Raw genomic sequence first — 13,651 nt, forward strand, 5'->3', positions numbered from 1 at the left:
TTTCCCTCTACTATTCTTCTTCTAATATTCAGTCAGTCTCATTCTGCTGGTCTTTCATCTTTATTATTTTTTAATCAATCTTTCCATTATTTTCGCTGTGACCCGACTGATTGTTCAGTCTTGTTTCCCGTTATTTTACCCCTACTAGTTTTGATGTGATTGGACGAGCCTAATTTACATGGTGACCGTCTCATTTCAACAGCTTATAGTATGACGCATGGTATCAATTCTCTAAATGCATCTGTAACGTCCCCAGGGTCACTCACGAATCCCACCTCTTTAATCCTAGAAGCACATCATCTGTTATGTCAAACTCAAAGCATCTGAAAAAAAAATGTTCACCTAAGATGACGTGGCTGCAGGCTACCCACTTTTATCTTTATTTTATAAACAAAAATAACAATTCCCTATGTTTCAGATGGGATTTGGGGAAATAATCACCCACCCCACCCCTAAAGTATGATAATCATAACTGGTTATACCTCCGCACGCGTCTCAACATTCGTGCAGGGATGACGGTCCGCCTCATCGATCGGTAGCGGTCCGCTGTGCATCACACTCGGGTCACTGACCGCATTCTGACATCCAAACGCTCGCCGGCTCTTCAGCTCATTCCAATAATGCCCGGGGGTGCGCTTATAGATTGGCCTGAGCTAGACTTGACCCTTTCCAGGCCCGTGGATTGGTCAACCCCTGGACAATATCCACAAAGAGAACTGGACTTGAAGCATTACGCACACATGATAGAACCCACCTTGCCTTTTCAACAACCACTTTGAAATTAAATCAGTCTCGATCATGTTCCATTTTGTTTTTCTTATCAGCGTCATTCTAACCCACCATCGCACGATATTGCTTCGTTTCTCCCCATGTGTGATAATTTGTTTTGGCGGATTCTCGCGCGCATTCTTAGTTTTTCTCTTTATGGCACATTGTCCAATGGTTTTATCCGGTCAGTTCGTGCTGCTAATAATTAAAGCATGCCTAAATTGAATACATAACGCACCTTAGATGTCTAGCCAGCGGTGATTTCCTCCTTTTATCGCTTTCAACTTTTCGCACAAGCTTCTTTTATTTATTGAATAATAATTATATTTCAAATAAACACCTTTCCCATCTGATTCTTAATGATTTCCTTCTCCTCTGCTTTTCTCGTATTTTAATTATTCACTCAATCCATGTATTAGGGCCTATTGTTCTTTTTTAAATCTAAAATTCGATCTGAGAAACCCCCAAAATAATGAAATATATTCACTTATAATTGTATACATCGATGGCAATCCGTGGACAAAAGTTACAATCATTTTTTTTTACATAAAGCTATCTTTTTACTACGTCACACATAATTATGTGTGTCCATAATTAAACTACTGCACAACATAAGATAATTAGAGGGACTAGCTTAAGATTAAAGACAAGAAATACAACTAATCGCAATAACGTGTTTTTTAAGGCCATATCATGGTAAATATGAATTACACAAAAATATACAAACAGTTTAGTACTCAATAAACGTTAATGTTAAATGTGATTTGATGATTATAAAAGGCACGTTTGCATGATGTTTGGGAGGGTGGGGTGGGGTAAAAAGACAGGAAAGTGACAAAGAGAGGGGGTATCCATAGTCGAGGTCAAGGCTATATATCATCCTATCATTACCAGAGTTGATTGAATCGTGACTAGGCTTGTCTCCGTGCATAGTATATTACATTGGACTTACACGTATACTCCATCCATGTGATATGCATTATTTATGTGTTCTATACATTTTGAGGTCAGTTTGTGAACGTGTAACCCAAGCACACGACCACCGTGTATGTTCTGTACACAACTGCACAGTCATTCTTACACAAAGACGACGCCATTTTGAATTTAGAAAGAAAATGACAAAATTATTTAATGTCTATGTCTTTTTATGATTTTATAATTTTGATATTACCAGTATTCTTTTTTTTTCTCATCTGAAACGCCTTTTTGTTGTATATTTTTCAATACTAATTCACACTTTAATAACAAACCTTTTCGTGAAATGGACCTCCAGTGCTTTACTTACTCCTTCTGTAAAGGGCATCAATGTGATTTGTTTGAAGTTGATAATGATCGATGAATATCAAATGAAATAATTAATCATTATATATTAAGTAATTGCACAATTGTAGCTTACTCGATCGTCTTGCTATAGGACCTACTTAGGTCATTCAAGGAGAATCCTGTTGCAACTTCAAGGGGTCCACATTCTACAAGCTTTGCTTTTCAGTGGACCCCTCCATTCTTCTCATGATATATAATTGCATTGATTTAATTATATTTAATGATATTGATTATATTGATTTAAACTTGACATGTATATTAATTTATATTTAAATCACTTTCAAATATGTAATTCATTTTTTTTTTCAATATTGAATTTTGTTCATGCTATTATTTATTTAAATTGAATCAATCTATCTTGTACTTATTTGTATTATTTTGAAGAATGAAAATAAATTGAATTGAATTGAATTAACTACATTGTAATAAAAAAAAATGTTATTTTGTCTTCAATTTCCTAGTTTACTATGTATGAAGTATTAGGGATAAATGAACTTACAACATTCCGTTAGAGTGTCAAGGTGGTTAAAACTACTACTTAAAAAAAAATCTGGAACGTTCAACTTTCCATGAGAGTATTTAAAAATTAAACATTTCTGCATAGATACAAAAAAAACGTTTTGCTTAAATATAAACAATACCCCATCAGTTCAAATAATAACCAGGATGTAGGCCTAATGAGCTTTTTACTAAGTATACAATATCAATTAACTTCTTCATTGTCCGAATAGCTTACACTCATACATGAATATCAATATTATTTAGTAAGTAATGCAAGTATTATTAACTTATACAACGTTCCTTTAGGGTTTAAAGTTATAGTTATAATGATGACAAAAAAGCATATACACATTCCAAGAAACAAATAGAAATTCGACTTTGTAAAGTTAAACATGCCTATATAGGAAAAAATATACAGTAGATTATTTAAGAAAGGGTTGTTTAATATGAAATTAGCAATTGAATCTCTGGTATCTCTTTGTATCTTTCCACTAATATTGCTAAAAGTCTTTGCATAATAATGATTATTTTTTAATAATTCAATTCAATTCAATTGTATGTGTAGACATAATATATTAGCAGCAGATTAGCTTTGCATCCCTCTCCCTATCTCTATTTTTCTTTCTATATTCTAGGCAGTTGTCATCGTACTATTGTCCACCTCATGTTCCTGTGTTGTGTTGTTTCGTGTTATTTATTATTATTATTATTATTTGCCCTTTTCGTTATCTTCATGTATTCCTTTACGTATATTTCAATATTCCTTGTACATAATTTTTTGAGGGGTCCACATTCTACAAGCTTTGCTTTTCAGTGGACCCCTCCATTCTTCTTATGATATATAATTGTATTGATTTAATTATATCTAATGATATTGATTATATTGATTTAAACTTGACATGTATGTTAATTTATTTTTAAATCACTTATCAAATATGTATATCTTTTTTCAATATTGAATTTTGTTCATACTTTTATTTAAATTGAATCAATCTATCTTGTACTTATTTGTATTATGTTGAAGAATGAAAAAATAAATTGAATTGAATTGAATAATTGAAACCGTTTTACTTTTTCAATTCGAAGGTATCTTCTATTTGACAACAAGTTGTTAAATTATGGAACTTTATGGTTAACAAAATAGCCAGATCATTCAACAGTTATTACGCGATTCTTATTTGCAAGGGTAGGTCCCTGAAAGGAATATTCATACTGTGGATAAAAGCAACAGAGTTTAGGAAGAAGAAATCTAACTTATAAATAAAATATCTTAAGTGCATCCACTCTGAAGATATCCTTTAAAGATTACGATTTCTAATTATTTTTCCCCCTTTATAGAGTTTCGCCGCCAGGTGCTGGTGTTGTCACTTGTCACATGTTCAATTTCTTTCAAATCTCAGTCTTTAAAATTCTGTATTGAGTAACAAGACAAAACGTTGAGTCGCAACTAGCAAACAAAACTTGAGTCATGAGAGCAAGCAAAACCAATGAAAGTGTGGCATCATTAACTCCAAAATTAAAATCTATTTACTTTTAAAGAGAGCGTGTTAAAATTATGTCATTGGGATAAGAATCTGATAAGAAATTATAGTCTGAAGAGTCCAGAAATGTCTAAGATTGAACATTGAAAACTCTTTCCTTTCATAATGCTTAGAAATATGTATTCATGGTGAATAATTCGATAGGGCTATTTTACTTTTTATTCAACCCCCCCTTTCAGGGGCACAAGGGGAACGTCCCTTGTCCCCGTACCTAAGGTACCTGAAAAATGTTCGATATTTCGTTCTAACCGAAATGGATTAGTGTAGTATCAGTGCTAAGGTCTAAGGTAGATGTAGGCCTATAAAAATTGGCCACCAACAGTGTTAACATGGTTTTAAGTATTTACGTTAGCCTATATTATGCAAAAATTCAAATCACTAGATTATGTTCGAATATTTTCACGGATAAATTTGTATTATTCATAATGAATTCATGTTGCACAAAGGAACTGTGGGACTGACAAAATAAGACTGCCCTGAACCATGTCACAGGCGAGTAGGGGAGGCTGGGGGTAGTCATGACCAGCCGCCTAAGCCGAGATAAGCCCGTATGTCAGCACGAAGGATGATATCAAAGTAAAGTTCCTTTTTTTGTTTTCCCTCGCACGAAAGTTCTTCTCATTTGGGTCGGGCTTTCACTCATCGCCCTGACCCCCTTTATACCTGGCCCTCTTTGACAATGGCAATAGGAATGTCTTCACAAAGGCCGTGTGTATTACAGGGACATTTTACTACACGCTTTGAGAGAGAAATTTTCTGAAATGTCAAATATCAGTATTCAAAGTAGGAGGGAAGGGGGGGATAACATCAATGTCACTATCCAATATACAACATCAAATACATATTCGTCTGAACATGTTATTCGTTTTCCATTCCCACCCCCTCAAGTGTTCAAGTGCCAATAGACGGCTTTACTAATGTAGTCAAATTTATGGATGTTTATTCCCTCGGGGCCTAGTAACGAGATATTCCATTAACCTGTACCTAACAATGGTATTTCAATACTTGGTATCCACTTTGCGTACATTAGTTGTTGCTATGTCGGGCGAACCTCGGGCAGGCTTTCCGGTTGTTAGAGGCAACCTTTGTTAAACTGGTATGCATAAAATTTGAATATGTTAGTAAACCGGTCTATTTATAGACACACGCACCCTATTATATATTTTTCCTCTAATGCGCATGCGTTCTCTCATGAATAACAACGCTCATTAATAATTAGAAGTACACTCTGGTCAAAAGATTACTCAAATATCTCTTATACGGTTACGATTTTCTTTCGATGTAATCTCAGGAATACTTTTTTGGGAAATTTGTACAAAAAAGTGCGAGTGCGAGTGCAAAAGCAAGTTCCAGTAGGGGCCAAAGGGGATATGACTCGTCAATATAAGCTTTCATTAAGTGACGATCAAGTCACGGTCAGTGATGGTGACGTCACATAATCTTTGCCAGACCAGTCCATTCCTACATTGTCAATTTCAGATATTGTTGCAATTTGTTTGAATTGTTGATGTTTGATACTGCTTATGATTGATGGTGGGCCTTATAGAAATAGTTCAAAATAACTGGCACTCGGCCTAACCTTCATTTCACCCCCTAGAAAACTTAAAAACATTTCTATGATGTATTATAGAAATAGAAGAAAAGTCTTACAGAGATATCAGTTTTATTTAATCAACATAATTCATTCTTTAATCAAATTTTCAACTTAACACTTTTATCTGCAACTGGAATCGGGATCACTGTTTTGTAATGTAAAATAATCATGTGCTTTCATGCACTTCATGAATGCATGATTTTGTCAGTTTAAAAATGAATCTTATACACGAAGAAGAAGAAGAAGAAAAGGGGGAGAGGAGGAAGAGAAGAAGGAGAAGCGTAAAGAGGATAAGAAGACAAAATATGTAAGCACTGAATAAGTTTCGAAGTTTCCGCCCTCATCGATAAAACTTTGCATATGAACGCAATTCGTAATATTTTGTCGTTCTTAGTACACATTTCATTTTCTTATCTTTTGCACTTTCACACTACGCATCATATAAATTCTCCACTTTCTACTGTAGGATACACATGCATTAATAACTATAGGGTGATAATTGTTATCGAGTGCAATTTAATTACCGTCAAAGTAAGCCAAGCAAACTATAAAACAACACATAAATCGGTTAATTTCACAGAGAAATGCATAGAATGGTTGTTTATCGTTGAATGAGGGAGGGGGGGGTGGGCTATCACCACTAAAATCATATATGGATTTATGAAAATGTTTATGTAGCGTTAAAGACACAGTTCTATTGTTTATTCTTTTTTCTTCAACTAGATCACAGGCGTAATATTCAATAGAGCAGGGTTAAGTGTCATGAAAAACTGTCCATGCTTACTTCAATATCCGGTGATATTTTTAATGGATACCTATAACAGTTTAAAGGTTTTCTTTATGATGGTGTTGGATGGCGTTTCTAGATCTGTTGGCTACAAAAAGATGTCGCTTTGTAAACAGTAGCCGCGTGGTGCAAAAATTTTCTAGCAAATGATTATTAATTTTCGCAGTTGATATCAATGCATTACTTGTACCGTATCTACCCCCCCCCTCCCCCACCCCCGCTTCAATTCGTGTCTTTTTGTTTTCTTTGTTGTTGTTTTTTCTCCTTTTCCTACATTGTATTTACTATAATGATATGACATTCTTTTTTTTAAATTAATATTGTTGTCTTTTAACTATGTTTTGGCGATCCAGCCCTACAGGTTTCTTATAACCTTCATGGAAAGCCACGCAATTTATTTTATAATCTAATCACATTACTTGATGTTTCTTTGTATTTTTATCCTATTTTGCGAAATAAAGATTGAATTGAATTGAAAAATTGAATTTTCCCCTGTGATACACTTACATTTTTCAACAAACCAGTTCTACATCAAAAAATCACATTTCTTTGAAAATGGATAGCTTTGTAATCATTATTTTCTTAAAATTACCTAGAGTGATCTTTTAGGTGACCTCCTGGAAAATGGAAAATGTATTGGAAATTACCACTTTTTATTCAATGAGGCAGATGCAAAGTAAATCGACACTCATTCTTGAGGAGGGGCGTGACTCGTAAGAACTTGAATCCACTCAAAGTACAATTTTGACTATATAAGTTTTGCTAGTGCATCACCGTGTCTCTGGAAATTGGTGAACAATAATTTGTAAGATTATGTATTTTTCTTTAGTCACTTTATCCTTAAGTTCAAACGCTTTAGAGATAAATTCATGCATATAGTGTGTCTTAAGGCATAAACTAAAGAAAATAACTGATCAACATGCTTACTCAAGTCTCAGAAATTCAGGCAGTTTGAGCGTTATTCGCATAAAAAGTACAATATTTTGAAGAAAATACAGATCATTTTCATGAAAAAAATTACGTTAAAAGGATTCCATTATATTTCTAACAAAAAATCAAATTGTTCACGATGGAAAACTCCATAATAGATCTTTCTTAAAAAAAGGTGCAACATTGCTTTGAATAGTTTGTATTACCGTGGTTACATATACTAGCGTCTGCAAAGATATATATTAGTATTTGAAAACATCTTTCTTTTCAAATTATTGGTGTTTTCATAAACAGAAATTTGATGTGGATAAACATATTGCATTAAATGCATGAAAAATCTTATATCTTTAAGTACCAATGAATAATTAGAAAGCGTTAACCTATATCTCTTTGCTACAAATCGTTTGTACATAAAGTTGTACTTGTGTTGTTTATCGAGAGAATATAGAACTATATTGTCCTGTAATCATAAAGGTTTTATAGCCCAACTATGTATATATATATATATATATATATATATATATATATATATATATATATATATATATAAATCTTTTAAGATCTTATACCAATTACATGATCATTACATAAATATATAGCATTTCGTTTTAGTGAATTTATAGCCCAGATATATGAGGATTAATCCATATATTTGAAAATTTATCTTGGTAAATAAAGGGTTCTCCACCACCCGCTGTACTCATTAAAACCCTAAGATCAAAATTAATGAGTATATAAAATTAAAAAATGGCGAGAACGAGGGAAAATGCTATGGAGAACCACACCAATTAAAATCCAAGTAATATAGATTCGTGCATGTGCAATTCCAACCATACATAAGTTTGTTTACAAAGAATGATATATGGCGACAAAATGTATATGGTTTACGTGAGTATATATCATGGTTAGTTTGATTATGGTCTCTACGTCAATATGACCTCGAGATCTTTTATTATCGAGAATGACCACTGGCCCAAGTCCACATTATATTGGACTTTAAACAGTCAATACATAATATTATTAACAAATACACCGCTTCAATGAAAAACATATGGACATATACGATGAAATATGATGGTCATAGAGTTTACAGAATATAAAGAAAAGGATAAAATATGACCCGTGCTAAAAGCATTTCCCGGACAGCAAAGCTATTGAAGTTCAATGTCGATTAGCAATAATTATGGAAATGATATTCATTATTGCGTTATATAGATGAAAATATGAGTTCAGAAAAGAGGCTCAATAAGGCTCTTTATAGGCCTATATTTTCTCTGAATTTTGAATTAATTCGATCCGGGTTCCCATTTTCAATCTTTGCGAAGTATACCCTTCTTCATATATCATAGTAATAAGATTTGTATAGCATAAATGAAGTCATGTTACAAATAAAATCCAATACAAGCAATATATAAGTCATGATTACGAACCGATTAAATAATCGAATGACCTTTCACTAACATGTTCGACTGAGGTCATTGCAAGTCTAGAGTAAAATTTACAATTTCACGTTGTTAAAAGTTATTTAGTGATGTTTTCCTAAAACAAATCGATGTTTTATAACGATTATTATTGAGAGGTAATTCAAAGTAATTGATAGAACGAATACTATTGTAGAAAAGGTCGGAGAAGACGATTGACCTCAATTTGGAACCATAAATACACGAGCTTGGAGTTTATGCTGGTGAGAGCGAGAAATATAATCAAATAAACTAATGTTTGTTCAATGATTAATGACATCTAAATTACACTTATATGTACATGATTACTATAATGCCGTGGGTATCATATATACATATATCTCGAGATGATTTTTACGATTTTGGGCCAATAAACCCAATCACATACAGATGTTTATAAGCTTTGATGTGTTCAGTCCCTGGTAACGAGGTATCCATCAATCTGTTTTATGAACTACACACGGCTCAGTGCAATGGAAAGGTTTTGCAAAGTTCGTCATTCGTATCGCCAAGTTCTTAATAACATGATTAATATCATGGTCTTCCGCATTACGCGGGACGCAAGGGCAGATGCCCCCGTCCCCGAAATTTTGAAATCCTCCTTTCTTCATTGCAAATTTGTACAAAAAGGCATGAAATTTGTGCACCGTTAACTTTCAACCCGAGATGCTAGAACAAGTTTTTTTTTTTAATCAGAAGCTGTGTCGCTTCGCTAATTCCTTATGTTTCCAAACATCTTGTACACTCTCCAACCCTCTCAAAAACTGCATATTATTGACTCGTACAAGGTGGTATATGAAGCTCTTGTTTGTTGAAATATATGTATTGGCAGACCCTTTGACATCAGGTGGGTGATTCGTAAAGCTGTTCGTAAGTTAAGAGCGAATTTAAGAACGACTGGTAAACCTTTTACGCACTATAAATCATCACCAACAATTGGTGAATACCATAAAAACAAGAAAGGATCACCAGTCGTTCAGTCGTTCTTAGCTTGCGAACAGCTTTATGAAACGGCCCGCGGATTTTGTTAGGGTTTCTAGTCATGGATAACAATAATATTACGTCATGATTGCGCACTTTTGTTTTAATATGTCTGCTTACATATAGATTTCAGCACTCAATCAATTCGAACAATTATGCATAAAATCTGAAAATGACATTTAGCAAGTTCGTGTGTATGTAAATAAATAGATAAGTACAAAGTTCATACAATTCATATTCATGATACTACATTAATATTGACAGAAGTAGGTTTATCAATATTGGCAGTAATAATAATGTTAATGGATGTGAATGGATATGAATTGTTATCATGGATATTTTTTTAGGGTCGGGTTTTTCATATTTGCTGAATTTTCGGCCAATCATCACTATAGTCAGAACTTGGCAAAGCATGGATGGATCCAGGATTTTCCATAAGGGGGAAATATTTCCCCAGGGAAAATTTGACAAGCCCCCCCCCCCATAAAAAATGAAGGTAAATTCGTCCCACGTACAATTTGCCAAAGCCAATTCCTCACTTGCGTATGAATGACAAATTCCCATTAAAAATATTTGCTGTGACTCTCAAAAAAGGGGGCACACTTGTGTATTAACGACATATTTAAAGTAAAGATATAAACTATGACTCTCAAAAGAGGGCACGGGCCGGATATGCCCCCTGGATTCGCCACTGCTACGGAGTATTATGGTTGAAATAAGATCTTAAACTCTTACTTGCAAAATCCTTCTTAAAGTCTAATTAGTATTAGAGAGGTCCCTATGAAAATGTTATAACGTGCGATTTCTATAAACCATCAGCGCAGGACCGTTACGAAGCCAACTGTACTTTTTCGGTATTTATACGGAATTGATTTAAAAATATTACTTTAAACAAAGTTTGTCGAGCCCTCATCACTATTCTTCCTTATAATATATCAAAAGATAACCTTTATTAGCTGATATGTATGTAGTCAGGAATGTGAAAAATAAATTCTTCAATTTCGAAATGTAATCTGTCATTAGGAATCGTGAACTGACTCAGATCACTGATTCGATAATAACAAGAATGTGTGCAGAAAGTATCCTTGTCGGACTCCACGTAAACCCTATCTAGAAGCGAGCAAAAGTAAAAAGTGAAGTAAACACTCGGTTTCGTTACGTTCATTGGTTTTTGCTATGGCTCTTTGTTTGCCTTGAAGTAGCATTTTGTAGTTGTTTTTTTTCCTTCAAACTAAATTTTGTAGTCAATATTAAGCATTTCGAATGCATCAATAATTTTTAATTGTCATTTTTTAGTTATAGTTATAGCTGTACTTTTTTTCAGGAAATTGTTTTCTACAAGCCTAAAGCACAGGTGATAATGAAAGGACAACTACTGCTTTTTTGGTGCTTTACAGAAATAGTTAAAATCATGTATTTTTAGTTCTACTCAGAATTATTGTTTCTTTATATGAAGATATGTAACAAAATGCTTTACTATATTTTTATTACAGCCCTGATGGGAAATGGGAGGTCAAACTTCGTTCACACTACTGATCACTATCTAAATACACTCACCGAGACGGTAATGAATTTGAGAGTTACATGATCTTGGTGAACGAAACAGCCATAAATTTCTTTTCATTAGTCCAATCTTTGATAGATTTTTCAACATTTGTTTCTCTGACAAGTTTCCTTTTTAGAAAATCTTGGTATTACCAAATTTGAGTATGTCCCCTTCCAGCACCCGACCCATAAAATTACCAAATGTAGACAAAGGTCACATATTGGTGCATCATCCCGATCAGGGGCCGGTTGCAGAAAGAGTTGCAATCAAACACAACTTTAAAAATCATACGCAACTTGATTTTCAACCAATCAACAGCGCGCATTTGGGATTTGCGATTTATATTTTGACTTGCGTTTAAACGCAAATCTTTCTGCAACGGACCCCAGAGCACAAAGTTACTTTTATTTAAAATCCGGATTAGGCAACGGGTTTCAGAAATAAATCATAATTATTAGCATTCTTAAATCTCACAACAGTTTTAGCTTAAAAGCATTGAGATCAAAAGATTCCTTGTAAATGGACACTGTCCTAGATTTCATCATTTACCAAATGGGTTGAATATATTCCACAAGCAAAACATGGATATTCACTGATATTAAAAATAGATATTTTTGATAAATCTATTCATTATGCAGATTATAGTTGATGTTAAAAGAAATTAAACGGTAAATCAAAATTATTCGCGTAAAGGTTTAATCTATACGATTGGTTATGATATAGTATAGGAATAGGAGTGGTAGTAGTAATGGGAGTACTGTAACCAATGTATCATCATGAATAGCTTGTGTTACGCATTAATTTGTATTTTTGTGCCGATTATTTTCACCACCGCTAATTGGACATGTTGTTAGTATTAGTGCTGTAGGGCCTGTGGTGCAGTGGTACTATTACACTCTTAAACCGTTCTACAAAAATTTTGATATCTTATTACAAGGTACATAAATAAAAAAATAAGTGGAATCTTATTATTTATGAGAAGATAAGCTATAAAGTAGGAGGAGTAAATCTTCGTCAAAAACAATAACAAAAACAAAGCAAATAAAGCAAAGTATTATCGTAAGTTTTTAACCTTTAAGGCGTTGAACAGATAATGTGCACCTAAGAATATGATCAACTGTATCATAATCATATGATATTGCTATTTAAAAACATGTTGTAAAATAAAAAGATGCCGTGTTTCATAACATCACTTCTCAATTTTGTACATCGTTTTCAAAGATAATAACTTACATGATATTAAAGGGGAGTGAAAATAGGCTCAGAGGGGTCAACTGGATCCTACACTGTTGGTCCGCGTTGCTATCAAGTTTTTCAAACTCCTGAAGAAGAATTCCTTCAGAAACATATCATTAGAAGTAGGTCATTTTAAACTACTTTGCGGTGAACTCTGGCCCGAGGCCATTTTCGTACACTTGAGCTTCGAGGACTATGAACCTTACTAATGACTATGTCATCATTTAAAGTTTTAAACATAAAGTTCACCAATAATAAGAACGTGTCTTTCTCTCACTAATAATTACTAATCCCGAAAGAGGGGAGAAGTTTCATCCGAGAATACATCCGATTATATGCAGCATATGTTTTTTGCTACTATGATTTTATTGGTGGTTATTTGTGGTTTTGAATGACCCGTTTCTTTTTTTTTCTTTCTTTGTTCCTCGAGAACTTGACTAGCTGAAACAACGTGTTGAATGGTCCAGCTGCCGTGTGTACGTTTGCAGGCGACTCTCTCCGTCCACATCAACGTGACGTCACAATGTCAAGTCCATGAAAGGAAATAGTGTACATATTCTATTTGCGTTTCCCCTCCAATTTCAATGTGAGCCGTTATAGCGATTGACCACACGCTACATTCCAAGTATTTATCCACCATCGGCCTACACAAGCCAATCTCTGCATTTCTTTGTTGTAAATGTATGTCGTAGATTGGCACATAAAGAAAATAAAGTGTATGGGAACAGGAAACGAAAGTTGAATACAAGGTTATATACATACCAGGGATATTATTTCACTTTTTTTAAAACAGAGTGAATGTTATCAATCATAAAGAATTTGCTCATTTAACGTATTATTTCTATATGTATATATGAAAACTTGATGTAAAACTGGGAAATAAATATATATATTATCATCATCATCATCATCATAATCATTATTATTATTAGAAGTAGTAGTAGTAGTAGTAGTAGTAGTAGTAGTAGTACTAGTACTACTAGT

This window comes from Lytechinus variegatus, chromosome 12 (genome assembly GCF_018143015.1).
Source record: "Lytechinus variegatus isolate NC3 chromosome 12, Lvar_3.0, whole genome shotgun sequence".
NCBI lineage: Eukaryota > Metazoa > Echinodermata > Echinoidea > Temnopleuroida > Toxopneustidae > Lytechinus > Lytechinus variegatus.